Source organism: Macrotis lagotis, chromosome 3 (assembly GCF_037893015.1).
Source record: "Macrotis lagotis isolate mMagLag1 chromosome 3, bilby.v1.9.chrom.fasta, whole genome shotgun sequence".
NCBI lineage: Eukaryota > Metazoa > Chordata > Mammalia > Peramelemorphia > Peramelidae > Macrotis > Macrotis lagotis.
In genome coordinates, this window is record NC_133660.1 from 67,247,719 (window position 1) to 67,265,321 (window position 17,603).

The 17,603-nt window shown below is 35.7% G+C and overlaps 1 long non-coding RNA gene and 1 pseudogene across 1 annotated transcript in view; both read right to left on the bottom strand.

Moving 5' to 3' along the window:
• Positions 1-17,603, bottom strand: part of LOC141516118 (uncharacterized) — a 72,898-nt gene that overhangs the window by 24,928 nt on the left and 30,367 nt on the right. The gene's annotated exons all lie outside the window — the stretch shown is intronic.
• LOC141516117 (ADP-ribosylation factor-like protein 1 pseudogene) lies at positions 12,063-17,072 on the bottom strand (annotated as a pseudogene).

A 17,603-nucleotide genomic window follows, 5' to 3' on the forward strand; every position in this document is an offset into this window, starting at 1 on the left:
CCATGTAACTCTCACAAGATTAGCCTCTCCAGACTATAGTTCAATCATTTCAGCTTTGTCTGACTCTTTGTGACTCTATTTGAGGTTTTCCGGGCAAAAATATTATTTTGCCATTTCCTTTTCCAGTTCTTTTTTTAGAGGAGAAAACTGAGGCAAAACAAGGTTAAATGACTTGCTCAGAAGTTATATTTGAATTCAGGAACATGAATCTTCTTGATTCCAAAACCTGGAGCTCTTTACACTGTACCATATTGTTACCCAGGTCTTAGATCACTGACTCTTAGTTTGCACACACACACACACACACACACACACACACAAACTATGTACTGATGATTTTATGACAATATGATCATTGGAGTCTCTTCAAAATCTGAAATTCTGTGAGAAAATGCCATGCTGACACTGAATATCCTTATTATGTAGTTTAAGTATCTACTTTGAAAACATTCTAAGGATTAAAACACCTAAAACAATTTCCTTTTCCAGTAATATCACTGTTCAAAAACATAATTTTTTGGAAGATTTTATTTATTTTGTTTTACAATTTCCCCCCCATTCTTGCTTCCCTCCCCCACCCTCACAGAAGGTATTCTGTTAGTCTTTACATTGGTTCCATGTTATGCATTGAGCTCAGTTGAATGTGATGACAGAGAAATCATATCCTTAAGGAAGAAAAATAAAGTATGAAATAGTAAAATTACATAATAAGATAATGGATTTTTTCTCATTTGAAGGTAAATAGTCTTTGGTCTTTCTTCAAAAATCTATAATTCTTTCTCTGGATACAGATGGTATTCTTCAATGCAGATAGCCCAAAATTGTCCCTGGTTGTTGCACTGATGGAATGAGCAAGTCTATCAAGGTTGATCATTGCCCCCAAGTTGCTGTTAGGGTATACAATGTTTTTCTGGTTCTGCTCATCTCACTCATCATCAGTTCATGCAAATCCATCCAGGCTTCCCTGAATCCCCATCCCTCTTGGTTTCTAATAGAACAATAGTGTTCCATCACATACATTTACCACAGTTTGTTAAGTCATTCCCCAATTGAAGGACATTCACTTAATTTCCAATTCTTTGCCACCACAAATAGGGTTGCTATGAATATTTTTGTACAAGTAAGGTTTTTACCCTTTTTCATAATCTCTTCAGGGTAAGGACCCAGTAGTGGTATGGCTAGATCAAAGGGTATGCACATTTTTGTCGCCCTTTGGGCATAATCCCAAATTGCTCTCCAGAAAAGATGGATGAGTTCACAGCTCCACCAACAATGTATTATGTCCCAGATTTCCCTGCATCCCTTCCAACATTGATCATTGTCTTTTCTGGTCATATTGGCCAGTCTGAGAGGTGTGAGGTGGTATCTCAGAGATGCTTTTGTTTACATTTCTCTAATAAGTAATGGTTTGGAGCAATTTTCCATGTGACTACTGATTGCTTTGATTTTCTCATCTGTACATTGCCTTTGCATATCCTTTGACCATTTGTCAATTGGGGAATGGCACAAAACATAATTTTTTAATATGATCCATGAGAAAGAAAAAAGTTTGGAAAAGACTGGGAGACTTAATGTTAATGAATGAGTCAGTGGGGCCATTTTAAAGATATAAATTTCCTCCCTTCCCATAATCAAGAGAGTAATCGCCCTTGAACCATTGTTCAAGCCCCCAGAAGACAAAAGAGTCAGTCTTTCAGGTCTCTTTCAGCATTTCAGCCATGAATGACCTCTCTTTCCTCCAAGTTTTCCAGTTAAAGATTCCTCCAAGGAGATGAAGAAGTTATGAATGTTGAATTAATTCATGCATCATTTCTGGAGTCAGGAAAAATCAGTCTCCAATATTAGCTTATTTTTCCCCAGGAAATAATATTTTATTTATTTATTTTTCCAACTACACATAACAGTTTTCAACAATCATTTTTTTAGGATTTGAGTTCTACATTTTCTCCCTCCTCTTCCCTTCCTTTCCCTCTGACAGAAAGGAATCTAATATAGGCTACACAAGTATAACCTTGCTAAGCATAGATATACATTAATCATGTTGTAAAAGAAGAATCAAATTAAAATAAAAAAATACCTAAAACAACTGTAAAAATTGAAGATAGTAAGCTTTGGTCTGCATTTAAACTCTACAAGGAGCCAAGATGGCACAAAGCTAACATGCTCCCAGAGCTTTTCCCTACCAAAGATAAATGAAACCTCTATTCTGACATTCAAACTGCAGATCCCATCAAGAAAAAGAGAAGATTCAAAGAAATTTTCAACTGCAGAAATCGGGGAGAATCTTCAGTAAAGGTCTGTCTCTTTGGGGGAAAAGGGGTAGCAAAGTCTAGGAGGAGGGAGAGCAGGAAAAGCCAGCAGAAGGCTTTTAGCCACAGTACAATCCAGGTTCTGAACAGCATAATAATAACAGAGGTCCCAGCAGCTAGATAGCAAGCCAGCAGGGAGGATCCCAATTCTAAACAAAGTCTGAAGCCTGATAACACTGGGGTAAAAGACAGTATTGGGTTGGGAACAATCCTCTGTTAAGTCAGAACCTGGACAAAGGAGGAAAAAAAAAAACCTCTACAAAGACAAGGCCTGAACTGCATAGGCAACATCTTGGCCAACAACAAGCTAGGGATCAGATCCCAGCCCTAACAAAATGAAAGCTTGGATCTATACTCCATATACCCCAGGAGCATAACTAAAATAGCAAAGAAGAACAAAAAAGCCAAAAGAGCACTCACTATAGAAAACTACTTTACAGACAAAGATGACAGCAATGCCATGTCTGAAGAAGAAAGCAGTGAAAAATTACTCCCAAGGGAAGTATCAAAACGGTCTACAAATTGGACTCAAATATAAAAGCTCATTGAAGAGCTTAAAAAAGAATTTAAAAGCCAAAGAAGAGAGGAAGAAGAAAAATGAAAAAAGAAATGAAATTTTGTCATGCAGGAAAATTGTGAAAAGTTGACCAAAGAAATCAATTCTGTTAAAAAGTAAAAATATCCAACTGGAAAAGGAAATGCAGAAGCTAATTGAAGAAAATAAAATCCTAAAAATTAGAATTGAACAATTAGAAACCAATGAATCTACAAAACTACAAGACTCCATCAAACAAAAAAAAGACTGAAAAAGATTAAGAAAATGTAAAGCACCTTCTAGGGAAAATGAATGACCTGGAAAATAGATCCAGGACAGAGACAATCTATGAATTATCAGACTACTAGAAAGCCTGGATCAACAAAAGACTTGGAAAACATCATGCAGGAAATTATAAGAGAAAACTGCCTAAATCTACTAGAACAAGATAACAATATCAGCATTAAAAGAATTCACAGAACCTTCCAGAAAGAGACCCCAAAATAAAAACCAAATTCCAGAACCCTCAAATAAAGGAGATAATATTTCAAGCAGAAAAAAATTCAAATAAAAAGGGAACACAATCAGACACAAAGGACCTATCAGCCTCAGCACTGAAGAATCAGAAAAACTGGAATAACATATTTCGGAGAGCTAAGGATCTGGCATTACAACCTAGAATGTACTACCCTACAAAATTCATCATATACTGACAGAGGAAAACATGGACATTCAATGAAATAAAGGACTTCCAGAATATCCTGACATAAAGACCAGAGCTGAACAGAGAATTCAACTGCCAAATACACGACATGAAGAAGATAAAGGGGACTGAAAAAACAAAACTGTTTTAAACAAATGTTGGTGGACTATCAGATTGTATACAACCATAAAAGGGAAGATATAACATGTCTAATTCTTTAGAACTTTACTTGTCTAAGGATAAATAGAAGGTAGAATATAATTGAAGAAAATGAACTAAAGGATATGGGTATAATTGGGTCTTGTCTAAGATGGCATCACTATGTTTGAGACAAAAAGCCATTAAAAAAAAGCAGGGGTGTTAACTTTAACTTAAGTGTCTCATTATGCTTTGAGTCACTTTAATCACAAGGTGCTAAACATCTTGTCTAATGAGGGCATCACAAGCTGCCAGAACCTGAGGTGGTGTCTCCGTAACTTGCAATCATCTGTAAAGCTCTCAGTTGAGACCTCTAGAGCCTCCCAGTACTTAGAGATCTTCAAGATTCTTACAGTTAATTAGATCAGCCTCAGGTGCTTCACTTAACAAGAGGTTATTTTTAGAGGGGGTGTCAAAGTGGGAGAGGCAATGCAGGGAGGGAAGGGCACAAATAGTTCAAGAAATGATATGACTTTGGATGATACTTTGGCTTGTGAGAAGGATTGTGTGTAGATACTTGAAAAAGAAGATAAGGTTAAAAATGATTATAATTACAATTTGATGCAATTTTAATCAATGCTGCCCATCAAAAATTCAAGTAAACAATCTGTGATGATATCTTGATAACAATAGGAGCTTATCAGCCAATTAAATAATTGAACTGTAATTGATGATACCTGATTAATAATATTAGAGCAATAAATAACACCAAGGGAAGAGGCACAAAGATTTATAATTTTAGAGGAACAAAAGGGAGAATTTGAATGCTGAGTAAATTCTATTCAATAGATTTAACCATTGAGGGAATAAAATACATTCCCACTTAGGTTTAAAAATCAAACTAACTTAATCTACAGGGAATGGGGGGATTGGAAAAGGGAAAGATAAGGGAAGAAGAGACTGATAAAAGATAAGGGAAGGTATAAGTGAAAATAAACTGAAAGTTAAATTTTTAAAAGAAAAGTAAAAGAGGAAAGGTAGTAAAACTTTGGTGAAAAAGAATAAGAAAAAAGGAAAGAGAAAAATATAAATGGAGAAAGATAGCATGGAGGGAAATACAGAATACTAATCTTAACCATGTGAATGGGATGAACTGTCCCATAAAATGGAAGTGGTTAGCAGAATGGATTAAAAATCAGAATCCTACAACATGTTGTTTACAAGAAACACATTTGAAGCAGAGAGATACATGCAGAGTGAAGGTAAAAGGTTGGAACAAATTATATTATGCCTCAGCAGAAGTAAAACAAATCTGGGGTAGAGATACTAATCTCAGAAAAAGTAAAAGCAAAACTCAATCTTATTAAAAGGAATAAGGAAGGAAATTGCATCTTCTTAAAAGGCACTATTTGAAATAAAGCTATATAATTACTAAACATGTATGTACCTAGTGTTATAGCATCCAGATTACTAGAGGAATAGCTGAGTGAATTACAAGGAGAAATAGCAAAACTTTAATAATGGTATACTTCAATCTCCCTCTCTCAGAACTAGATAAATCTAACAACAAAATAAACAAGAAAGAAGTTAAGAAGGTGAATGAAATCTTAGAAAACTTAGATATGATAGACCTCTAGAGAAAACTTCATGGGGATAGAAAAGAATATACCTTTTTTCTCAGTAGAACATGGCACCTTCACCAAAATTGACCATATTCTAGGGCACAAAAAAAAAACTTTAAAATCATATGCAGAAAAGCATTTAAACACTACAGTTTCTATTCCGGATGTGGATGTTATTTTCCTTTATAAGTCTTTAAAATTGTCTTTGATTATTTGTGCTGCAGAAAAGAGCTAAGTCTATCATTGTTAATCATCACCTAATGTTGCTGTTGGTGTATATAATGTTCTTCTGGTTCTGCTCACTTGACTCAGCATCAGTTTCTACAAGTCTTCCAAGGCTATTCTGAAGTCCTATTCCTCATGATTTCTTATACAACAATAGTATTCTATCCCATTCAAATACCACAATTTGTTCAGTCATTCCCCAGTTGATGGATATCCCCTCAATTTCCAATGGTTTTGCCACTACAAAAAACATTGCATTAAATAATTTTGTACAGATGGGTTTTTTCCCCTTTCTCTTGATCTCTTTGGGATATAGATCTATTAGTGGTATTTTATTGGATCAAAGTTCTTTGGGCTTCTTCACAAAGCATAGCATCATAGATTCAAAAGTAGAATTAGCCTCAGAGGTCCATAAGGTCTTCAGGTAAATTCTCCTTATTTTACAGATAAGGACACTGAGGCCCATATGGGTTAAATGATTTTTGCAAATTACTCACAGGTAATAAGAAGGAGATTCAGGATTCAGAACTAGCTTCTCTGATTCCAAATCCATTGCCCTTTGTAGTATATCATCCTTCTTTTAAGCTATATCCCACCAGAAGGGATTATTCCCTCCCTGTGATTTTCCTAACAATATTTACTTACATTAATCAGCTCACTGATCATGAAATCATAGACTGGAGCAATAGAGCAGGAAATCACACAGCTAGGAGAGAGTTTACAAGTCTGGCTTTAACCTCAACAGTATTCATTTTAATTGTTGTTTAGTTATTTTTCAGTCACGTCTGACTCTCGATGACCCCCATATTAGGTTTACTTGGCAAGGATACAGATGTATTTGTCATTTCTTTCTCTAGACCATTTTTCAGATGAGGAAATTAAGGCAAACAGGGTCACACAGTTATTAGTGTCTGAAGCCAGATTTGAACACAGGTATTCCTCACTTCAGGTTTGATACTCAATCCACTGTGCCACCTAGATGCTTCCACCTATACTCTTCATCTAGGTCTTCCTACAGCCCAGAATGCCTCCCATACTACTACTACTACCCCACTCCATTAAGGAAATTAGTTGGGCAGAGCTAGTTCCTTGATCCTTAAGTTATTTTTTTTGTTCCATAATAATAATAATAACAATCATAATAGGTTTTTTGTTCCCTAAGAGTAATAATAATAATAATAATAATAACAATCATAATAGTTTTTTGTTCCCTAAGAGTAATAATAATAATCATAATAATAACAATCATAATAGTTTTTATAGAGCACTTTGTAAATATTTCTTTTTATCCTCACAACAATCCTGAGAGGTAGTAAAATTACTATCCCCATTTTATAGAGTAGGAAACTGAATCAAGCAGAGGTTAAAGCCCAGGGTCATAGAGCTAGTAATTATAAAAGGAGCATGTGAACTGACTCCAGATCCTTTGCCTTCTCTTCACCACCAAGTAAAATTTTAAGAAGGGGATGGTGGGTGATTTTAAAGCAAATTATTTATTTATGTAAAAGGAGTATGTAGCACAGTAAATAGAGCTTCTGGCCTGGAGTGAGAAAGACCTGGGTTCAAATGTGATGTAAGGTATTTGCTAGCTGTTTGACTTTAGAGAAGTCACTTAACTCCATTTACCTCAATTTCTTCTTCTAAAAGGTGAGATAAAGAAGAAAATGACAAACCACTCCAGTATCTTTGCAAAGAAAATCCAAAATGGGTCACATAGAGTGGGATACAACAGAAAATAACTAAGCACCAACAATTTATTTATCTCATAATAATCTAATAAAATCCATGGCTTAAGTATTAATATCCTCATTTTATAATTGAGGAAATTGAGACTAGGAGAAGCTTAGTGCTTTGCCCATAGTTACTCAGTCAGCAATTTTGAAACCAGGATTAAAAATCAGGCCTCCTGAATCTTAAGTTCAAGATTCTGAGCATAATCATAAAAATAAAATAAAATATTTAAATGATTTAGCATTATATCCATACTTATTTAACCTAAACAAGTCTTTCAGTATAAAACTGAAGCAACTAATTATTCGTTCTCTCTGTCTCCCAAGTTGCTTTTATTTTGTTTTGGGGTGGTGGTGGTGGTGGTGGTCATTTTAATTCCCTGTGCTTGGCTATTTATTTCCTTTTATATACATGTAGTTTTCTGGATCTGCTTTCCTCACTTAGTATTAATGTCTCTACATATTTTTCATATTCCTCATATTTCTTATATATTTCTTCATAATTGCATTGTAATGTTTCTTCCTGATGTTATAACATCCTGTGCAACCATTTATTAACTTTGAAATATTTAGGTTGTTTCCAATCTTTCAAAACAACAAATACTACTGCTATAAATATCTCTGAGCAATTTTCTTTTTTTTTTAGTTTTCCTCAATTCAAGTTCACAAACATTTATTACATATAATGAACTGGACTGGACTGCAGAAATACAGTGATGAACTAAGACATGGTCCTTGCCCTCAAGACATCTCAAACTCAGTGGGGCAGCTAGGTGGCGTAGTGGATAAATCACCAGTCTTGGAGTCAGGAGTGCCTGGGTTCAAATCCGGTCTAAGACACCTAATAATTACCTAGCTATGTGGCCTTGGGCAAGCTTCTTAACCCCATTTGCCTTGCAAAAAAAAAAAAAAAACTAAAAAAAACATCTCAAACTCAAGCAAGATAAATTCATAAATGTTTATATTACAAATTATAATAAAATCAAATGAGAGATTCAAGGAAGAAAAGATCATTTATAGCAATGAGATACAGAATGAAATATGAACAGGGCAAACAGAGTCCTTGACTAAAAGGAAGGACTTTATCATGTAGAAATTTAGGGGGCCATCCATTATGGTTGACAATTTTTAAAAAGTAACAAGTATTAAGGTAGAAGATACAAAAATGTTTTTATAAAGGATTAATTAATTTCATATAAAGCAATACTAGTACCTTCCCCCTTCCCCTTCTGGATTTTTTGATAAGTTGCTCCTTTGCTCTAATTTGCAGGGTAGGATAGCCTTCATAGAGGCAAGTAACTCTGTAGCAATGCATTATACAATTACTTGAAATAATATTTAAAAAAGAATAAATGTACAATCAGTGTCCTGAAGATGTACTGTAGAACTTTGAGGATGTTTGCCTCCAACATTCTTGACTACTCATCAGTTTTACTGGTCCAGTTTTTAAATCCTGACTCAAGTGTCAAAGAAACAAAACTAAAAAAAAACCAAAGCAAATAATCAAATAAAGCCATGCCAATCTCATCTCTTCTGGGGGGCAATTATCACACCTTTTGAAAAAAACCTCCCACAAACAGTTCATTTAGAAGTATTTGTAATGAGTAATGACAATAACATGTTGGAGATAGTTAGAAGTCATTTAGCTTTTGACTCTGGCTGAAGGTCTGTCTGGTTGAAAAGGGGGAAAAAAACGTAGAGGTTTTACTTACTTCCTCCCCTAGTTTTCACCCTTGGAAGGTAGGTGTTTCCATCTTGGTCCACATAGTCTCTCCTTTCATCAGGCATAACTGGGTCTCTATTCAACATTCCATTCCTACAGGAAAATCCCTAAGCAAAAAGTAAAAGAGGACTGGACAGTCAGGGTCTCTCTCCCTCTTTTCCACCTTTCTCACAGGTGCCCTCATCATCTCCTAAGCACAGTTGTTTCCACCAGCACCAGAAGAAGCAATTCTGCCTATCCAGAACCATATCTCCTAGAAATTCAGGTCACTGGACATTAAGAACATACTCTTTGCAACCAAAAGAAGTCTCCCAGAACATAGTACAGTTAACAAAGACTCTAAGTCTACAAAGCACAAGACAGAATCAGTGAATGTATGGTACCTTGCTTAGAACATAGAGAATATAAAAAGAAGTGATAAATGATAAGACTGGAAATTTGGAATGAAATTAGATTGTGAGAGCTCTGACCCTTTGGTAAAGAGTATATATTTTGGGACAGCTAGATGGTACATCAGCCCTGGTGTCAGGAGGACATGAGTTCAAATGCCGGCTTGTTCACTTATTAGCTATGGGATCCTTGGCAAGATGTTTAGCCCCAGTTACCTCTAAAAAAAGAAAAGAAACCATATATTCTGAGAAAGGAAGTTAGTGGAAGTATTTAAGAAGAAAATGACATGGCTGGAGTTTTTCACTAAAAAAATAGTAGATTACTCTGTCAATAATACAAAAATAAGGCAGAGAAACCTCAGACTTGAAGCAGAGAAACCAATTAGGTCATTCTAAGTCAATGGTCATAAGAGCACAATACTAGTATGAGTGAATGGAAGGGTTGAGAAAAAGAATTCTTAGATTATGTTCTCAATCATTGAATTATTTTCTCATAAGGGTAATTATTTTTTAAAAATTCTTACTTTTAATCTTACCTACAATCTACCAAATGATTGCACCAATTTTGTAATTCTATCAACAATGTAGTAGTACTCTTATCAGGAAAGGTAGGCATTACAGTTATAGAAATTTGCACATATGATCAGATGGATAAATGTTGTCCATTGGTTCATTTCACTTAATTGTATGTTGTTGTTGTTATTGTTACTAGTAAAGACTTATTTTTGTGGTGCTAAGCCTCTGTGATATATCTAGGAATGGCTGAAATAAAAAGAAAAATATCAATAAAACTTTTTTAAATGCAAGATTTTGTCTGTTTTTCCACAACTTCAGAAAGCTAAGGCTATTGCTATGTACTCAAGAACTCAGAATTTGTAATCCTGCCAATTCCTTTTCTTATTCTTTTCAACTTCCTAGGCTCCCAAGTGTGAATGCCCTTGGAATTTAGAGCCAGAAGAGGTCTCAACTGATCTTCTAGTTCAGGAGTTCTTAATCTTTTTTTGTGTCATGGATCCCTTGGCAATCTTGTAAAGGGCTGTGGAGTCCTCAGAATCTGACATTTAATAAATGTGCATTGATTGATGGATTAAAATATGCAGGATTAACCAGTTACATTGAAATAGTTACCAAAATAATTTTTAAAAATTTCATTCTCCAGGCTAAGAAGCTCTGATCTAGTTTAGGCCCTCATTTTATGCATGATGAAATTGAATCCTATGTTGACACCCTAATCTGCCTCTAAGGGGAATAATAGTTTTAGACAGTTGTTATTTTCCCAAATCCCTGCCAGAAAAAAATTCTAAGATCACTCATCTTTTGCCATTGCTGTTTCCTTTTCAATTCCTGTTTGCTTTGTGATCCATTAAGAAATGTAAATACATGTTTTATCACTCCCAATAAATTGTAAACTCTTTGAGGTCCAAACTTTTCATAGCAGGCACCCCCAAAAAATCAATGCTCTTGAATTGAATTGAAGCTTGAGAGGCTTTAATGAGGGGCACTCTAAGCTTGTTTGTGTCATGAGCCCTTTGGAAGGCTGGTAAGACCTATGAAACCTTTTTAGAACTACAATTTTAAAACAGATAAAGGAAATGCTAAATTTCAGTTAGAGATCAGTAAAATTTTCCCCTCATCCAAATTCACATACACTCTGCAATCTATGTTGCTTTGATGAAAAGAAGAAATAAGTAAAATGCTCATTTCAATGAATTGAGAACAAAGACTACAGTGATGGATTTTATCTGGACCTGACTGCCTCTTTTATGTGACTTTCCTTATCACATCCATATTACAGGCGCCTCAGAATAAGCACAAAAATCATTCTCCAGGCAGCCGTGGAATCTATACAGGCTCTTTACAATCAACAGGAGTGGCATCATAGAAATGTTCCATTGGAGGCCTTAAAAATAACCATTTCTATTTGAAGCTCAACAACAGAGTCACTCATTTTCACTGTTGTATTTTTATCCTGACTGAAAAGTAAAAGGGGTTGGTAGGAATTATTTATACAAAGATTATCTTTCTTCCCTTTTATTTCACCCCTCCCCATTGATCTACATACACATCCTTGTATAAATTCACTTATCCTATCCCCTCACCCTGTTACTCAAAACCCTCTCTCTCCCCTCCTCTTTTGTCTTTTTGAATTGTATGCATGTATGTTTTTATGTATTATTTCCTCTTTAACTCATGTCATTTGTTAATATGAGTGAAGGGCAGTGACCTAGAAAATGTGAGTATACTAAGGCTGAAAGAAAAACATCTTAAATAAACAAAGAATAAGGCCATTCATTGGAAGGATCAAAGGAAGTTGAGATGGAAGAAACCTTAGAAATTATCTAATCCAATTCCCTCCATTTAGACAAGAGGAAAACTGGAACCCAGAAATATGAAATGATTCTCCATTGTTCCTAAGTAATAGATCCAGGAATTCAATCCAGGCCTTCTGATTCCAAATCTAGCAGTCAAAACAGTATTCCTATTTATTTATTCACTTAAGCAAAGAAATATTGGGACTGCTGTGGATAGAATCGATTTTTTTTTAGTTTTTCCTTTGGCTTTCAACTTTGAAGTTTTCAGTCAAGCACAAATGACTGATAGAAAGATAAATTTCAAGTTGTCTGAACTAACATAGCCAAAAAAGATAATTCCATTTAGCTTAAAATATAGAAAAAATACATTCCTCTGGGGGGGGCGGAGCTCTATCCTTGCATAATATTTTCCACTGGGCATGACAAATCTGTGCTTTATCTCATCAATTTGAATATTATTATACAATGAATCCCTACCTTGAACCTATGCTGATGCTTCACTGGGGCTTGAAAAATGATCTGAGGCTCTCAAAGATTTTGCTTAGCAGGTATCGCCACCAAGCTTTCTTTATTCTGTGTATGGACCAGGCAACAAATTTATTGTTCTTAGTAGAAGACCAGCTTGGATAACTTAAAAGAGGAACAAATCCCAAGTGTTGCTTACTGGATAATTATTGTAGGAGAAGCCACAACAACTACTTAAACAAAGGAATGGAAAGATTATAATCTACATCAATGTCAGGATACATTCATTCACACCAGTGAAATTGGGATCATTGGTATTTTGCAGTGGGGAAGAGACTTGCCATAGTTATTTCTATAATTTAAAAACCCCATTCATTCTCTTGTTCCTGTCACTGATTTTCAAGACTCATGCTTGCTGGGTGTGATCTTCTGTTCCAAGATCCAAATAGTCCATTAGATCTCTAGTCTAGTCTAGTCTTAACTGTAAGTTGATACCCCATTGATGTTTTCCAGGATGATGTTCAGTGGTGAGGATCACATCTGTGCCCATAGGTGCTAAGGTCAGGAAAATGGAAGAATCAGAGCCTGGAGCAGATCTTATTCCAAAGGCTGTGAGATAACTGAGGATTTGGACCCACCATGTTCAGGACTTCCCATACATATACAGCTTGAATCTCTAGGATGAATCCCTGTCCTTTTGGGTCTCTACATTCAAGACTTGATGATGTTTTCTTATATATGAGGGAAATATTTCCCATGAATATGTGAACTGAAAAAAAATTTAAAATATCCTGAACCCCTTCGGCAGCTTGTTAAAGTGTACAGACCTCTTGTCAAAATAAAATTTTTAAATGTTTATAAAATATATAACATTACAAAATATGACACCTAATAGAAATAGTTACCAAAACATTTTCAAAAACAAGTTCATGATTCACAACTTAAGACCCCTGATCTAGAATCTTATTTCTGTAAATCATAAGACATTCTTCTTACTCTTACCCTGAGCTATTCTTGATTAAAAGAATGTGAACTCCTTGAGAGTAGGAAACTATTTTACTTTTCTATTTATCCCCAGAAGTATTAGCACAGTCCTTTGCATATCAAGTACTTAATAAATGCATTGGTTATTCATTAATTCATGTTCTCCTATTAATTTTTCATATAAGATCTACCCAGAATGCTAGAGACCATCTTCTTATTCCCTTTGACATCATATGTGTGGTAGAAGGGATGGTCTAACCCTCTGCCCTCATGGAAGTTAGACTAGTATGACCTTAAAAGGTATTGAAACCATGAATAAGACTTTATTAGCTCAATGTACTCTTTAGTCTTCAACTCAGGTTGTGCTTTCTAATTATTGGCAGACCATGATGGGCTTATAAGGGGTGAGGTGTTCTGAGTCAGTTGAGACAACTCATGATGTCCTAGGATGGCCTTCTTAAATAGTCTTCTCTTAAAATAGCAAAGTAAATCTTCTATTGCTAAGTGTTGAGTATCCTATGAGTGTCTCTTTCATTCCAAAATTGAACCTAAGACCACTAGGTGACAGAGTTGTTGTAGTGCCAGAGTTGGAGTCAAGAAGGCCCTTAGTTCAAATCCAGCCTCAGAAGCTCTATGACCTTTGGAGAAATTTCCAAAAGTTGTGGGAACTAGCTAATATAAGAGAAGATAATATAAATGTAAGAGATAATATAAGTGTAACAATCCCTCATGAAGGGTTAGATGCCTGCAAAAGCCCCTAGAATTTACAGTTCTCATTTGGGGAAGAAAGGAAACCTACCCAAGATTAGCTTTATATGAGGTGGGAAGAAGTTTTCTTTTGCCTTGCTTTGTTTTGTTTTCTAATGTGGTAATGTAGACGCATTTGGGTACTCTTGGAAGGAAGAATGAAGAGAGAAGAAGCAGTCATCATGGGCAGCAGTATGTCTGGAGCAGCAGCTGGTGGCTGCCATTCCCTTCTTTAATCTATGATAGATGACATCTATTTAAATGGACAGTCTGAGAGGTGTGTATGCCTGCCTATGTTTATGTATATTTAGTGACCCAGAAACAGTAGCATGGGAAAAAAAAAAAACAAGGGGAACTGGGAGGCCCTACCCTGCCCCAACCTAGCTTGCATTTTTGGTTTTCCTAAATTTATCCTACAAAAGAATATATTTGCCTGATTTAATATTATTTCTCATAAATATCTGTGGTTGACTGTGTTCTTATATTACTGTGCATCTTTTTATTTGCAAGTGAGAATGCACAGGATGACAAGAAGGAGAGATCTTAGTGCAAGGCCAGTAGCTCAGTCCATTATTAGAAAGTTGTGATCTCTTACTGGGAGGATCAACATGAGTGATTTCATAGTCACCCTTCTAAGTGAATAATTACTGTGAAGTTGAGCCTGATTTTATAAATCTGCCTCATGTAGAAATGCTGTTATATAAATATAAAATATTTTGCAAACATTGTTATTATTGTTCAGTCCTGTCTTACTCTTCATGATCTATTTAGGGTTTTATTGGCAAAGATACAGGAGTGCTTTACTATTTTCTTCTTCAACATATTTTACAGATGAGGAAATCCAGGTCTACAGGGATACATTATTCAAAGTCACACAACTAATAAAGTATATTTCTGAGGCCAGATTTGAACTCAGGAAGTTGAGTCTTCCTGACTTCAGGCCCAGCACTCTATCTTCTGCACTACCTATCTACCCATTTTGTATACACTAAAGAGCTACTTTAATTCTATTTATCCTAAAGTTCCAGGGTCTTGTCTATCGTAACACAGACTGGCTACCACTGGAGTACATGGATTATGCATGAGTGATCCTCACTCTTGCTAAATGACCAGCTTATATCTCCTCCTTAATCAGTTGTCCTCCTTTACAATGCTTCTCCTCTGAAATTCCTCATTTGTAATATGCTCCTACTTACCATGGCCATCTTCATAAGTCTTTAGATGATCTTCCCTTCTAATAGATACCACATAAAGAAAAAAAGTAAGAATAAAATAACAATAAAATGTCAAATGTCTAAAAAATCTTCAAAAATTTTATTCATCCACATATTGATTCATAAAGTTGTGTTGCTGCTTTTGTTCTTGTGGGTATGTTTAAATAATTAACCTAAGAGGCATGCAGAACCTGAATCATTCATTAACTAATCCACATTTTTTTTTGTTTAAAACAATGGGATTAAGTAATTTACCCAAGGTCATACGGCTAGGAAATTATTAAGTGTCTGAGCTCATTTTTGAACTCAGGTCTTCCTGACTCCAGAACCAGTGCTCTCTCTGCTGTGCCACCTAGCTTCCTCACTAATCCACATTCTTTTTTTCTTTTACATTGACAGATTTATTAGAGTTTACAACAAATAAGCTACTGCCACTAACTCCAAAATTAAATTTTAATTCCAACAAGGATGCATTTTTCAAAAGGATCATACCGGGCTAGAAATTCCATACAAATGAATAAACACTACCTTGACAAAACAGGAAAGCAAGAAATGATTATATAATACAGAACAGACATTCAGTTGGTTCAATCAAGATAAGCTATCCCTTGAACAAAAACTTTATTTCCAACATTACAAGTGTTTCAGTCAGTCCAGTATAATATTTGGTGGTAGTGTGTGACTCTTTTGACAGAAGGGATGTCTGATGTCACCTTTATTGTGGGAGGCTACTGCCAGATCTTCAATGTTTTTACTAACCATTCCATTGCCTCATCAAGGCCAGTGCCTTTAGCTGCTGATGTTTTGAAAATATGCCATTTTCGGTCCTTCAAGGGGAGCCCAAGTGAATTTGCCATCTCTGTGGGGGTCATGGCCTGTTTCATGGCCTGTTCCATGTCCTGTTTGTTTGCAAACACCACTAAAATGGCTTTCCTTAGCTCTTCTTCCTCCTCTAACACAGCGACTAACTCTGACTTGGAAACTCCAATGTGATCTCAACCACAGCTGTCTACTACATAAATGACTGCATCTGTGTTTGAATAATAACATCACCAGTACGGCCTGATACTTGTCTGTCCTCCTAAATCCCAGACTTGAAATTTAAGATTTTTGTATGTTACTGTCTCAACATTGAAACCAATGGTGGGAATAGTAGTAACAACTTCTCCAACTTGTAATCTATGCAAAACGGTTGTTTTTCCAGCTCCATCTAATCCCAAAATTAAAATTCTCATCTCCCTAGTTCCAAACAGACTGGAAAAAACAGTTGAGAAAAAGCCACCCGTGGCGCCACCACGGCCTCTCCGGCCTCCTCAGGCCTGGTCCCCGACAAAGCCTCGCAGGCAGTGGCTGTGACTTCCACATCAGACTCCCAGCTCTGGTGGGGTGGGGGAGGAAAGGGAACTCACTAATCCACATTCTTAAGAAATTTTTGGATCTGATTCAGATAGAAGATGTAGGTTGGAAAAAAAAATCAACCTGGAGTCCTAGGACCAGTTTAGAAACCTTGGTTCTCAATGCCAATTAATTGGTTAGTTAATGTCCTCCAACATTTTTGTACTATGACTTAGGAGTAATCTATCTTCAAAATGTTTGTGATGTCCAAGGTAGGATCCCAGAGAGGCTACCATAATCATCTATATTTCTTTTTAAAATCCTTTGTCATGTTTCCATCAAGCCATGTTTCTATCACATCTGTGGCACATTCTACCAGCTATCCAAGGCTTTCTTGATATTTAAGTATAAATCTCTTGAAAATAATCATGGCTGCCTATATGGGTCTCTACTAACTCTGGTATATGTAATAGTTCATCTAAGCAACTGATCCTATCTTTGGTGACTGCTTCACTCTCTTTCTCCAACAATTTAGCTAGCAGTCTCTATCATGAAATTTATTTTATTTATTTACTCTATGATCAGAAGTAGACATTATCATGATGAATTTCCAAGTACTCTCCTTTCTAAAGAACTCTTTAGAAAGTAGAAATGTTTCAGGGTTTCATGCAAGATAGGAGTTTCATTGTTTTTCTTTCTTAATGTCTTCTTTAATATATTATATCATCTATCCCAAACAATAACATCAACAACACTGCGTAAAGTCATCCCAAAGGTACCATCTTCACAGTCCTTAGGCATTTCCCAAATAAAATTAAGCAATTTTACATTACGACTGAAGGTAGCTTATATGACCTATACTAAAACAGCAATGTAGCCAATATTTCTTTATGGAACTATGAATATATCATACATCTAATAGCTACAACAAAAACTCTAGTCAAGCCCCCTGATGACCCAGTGTATCCTATGCCAAATGTAGCAGCCAGGGCCTTCTATTCTAGTAGTATCAGATTAAAGAGGAATTCCTGGTAACCATGGTAGGATTCATGTTTTGGCCTCATTGAAACAAACCTGTAGCTATCTGAATTTATTTCATTTTTGGCACTCCTTTAGGGATGTATGATTCAGTTCACTTGCAAACAACAAGCTCCTAGTAATCACTTGACTAT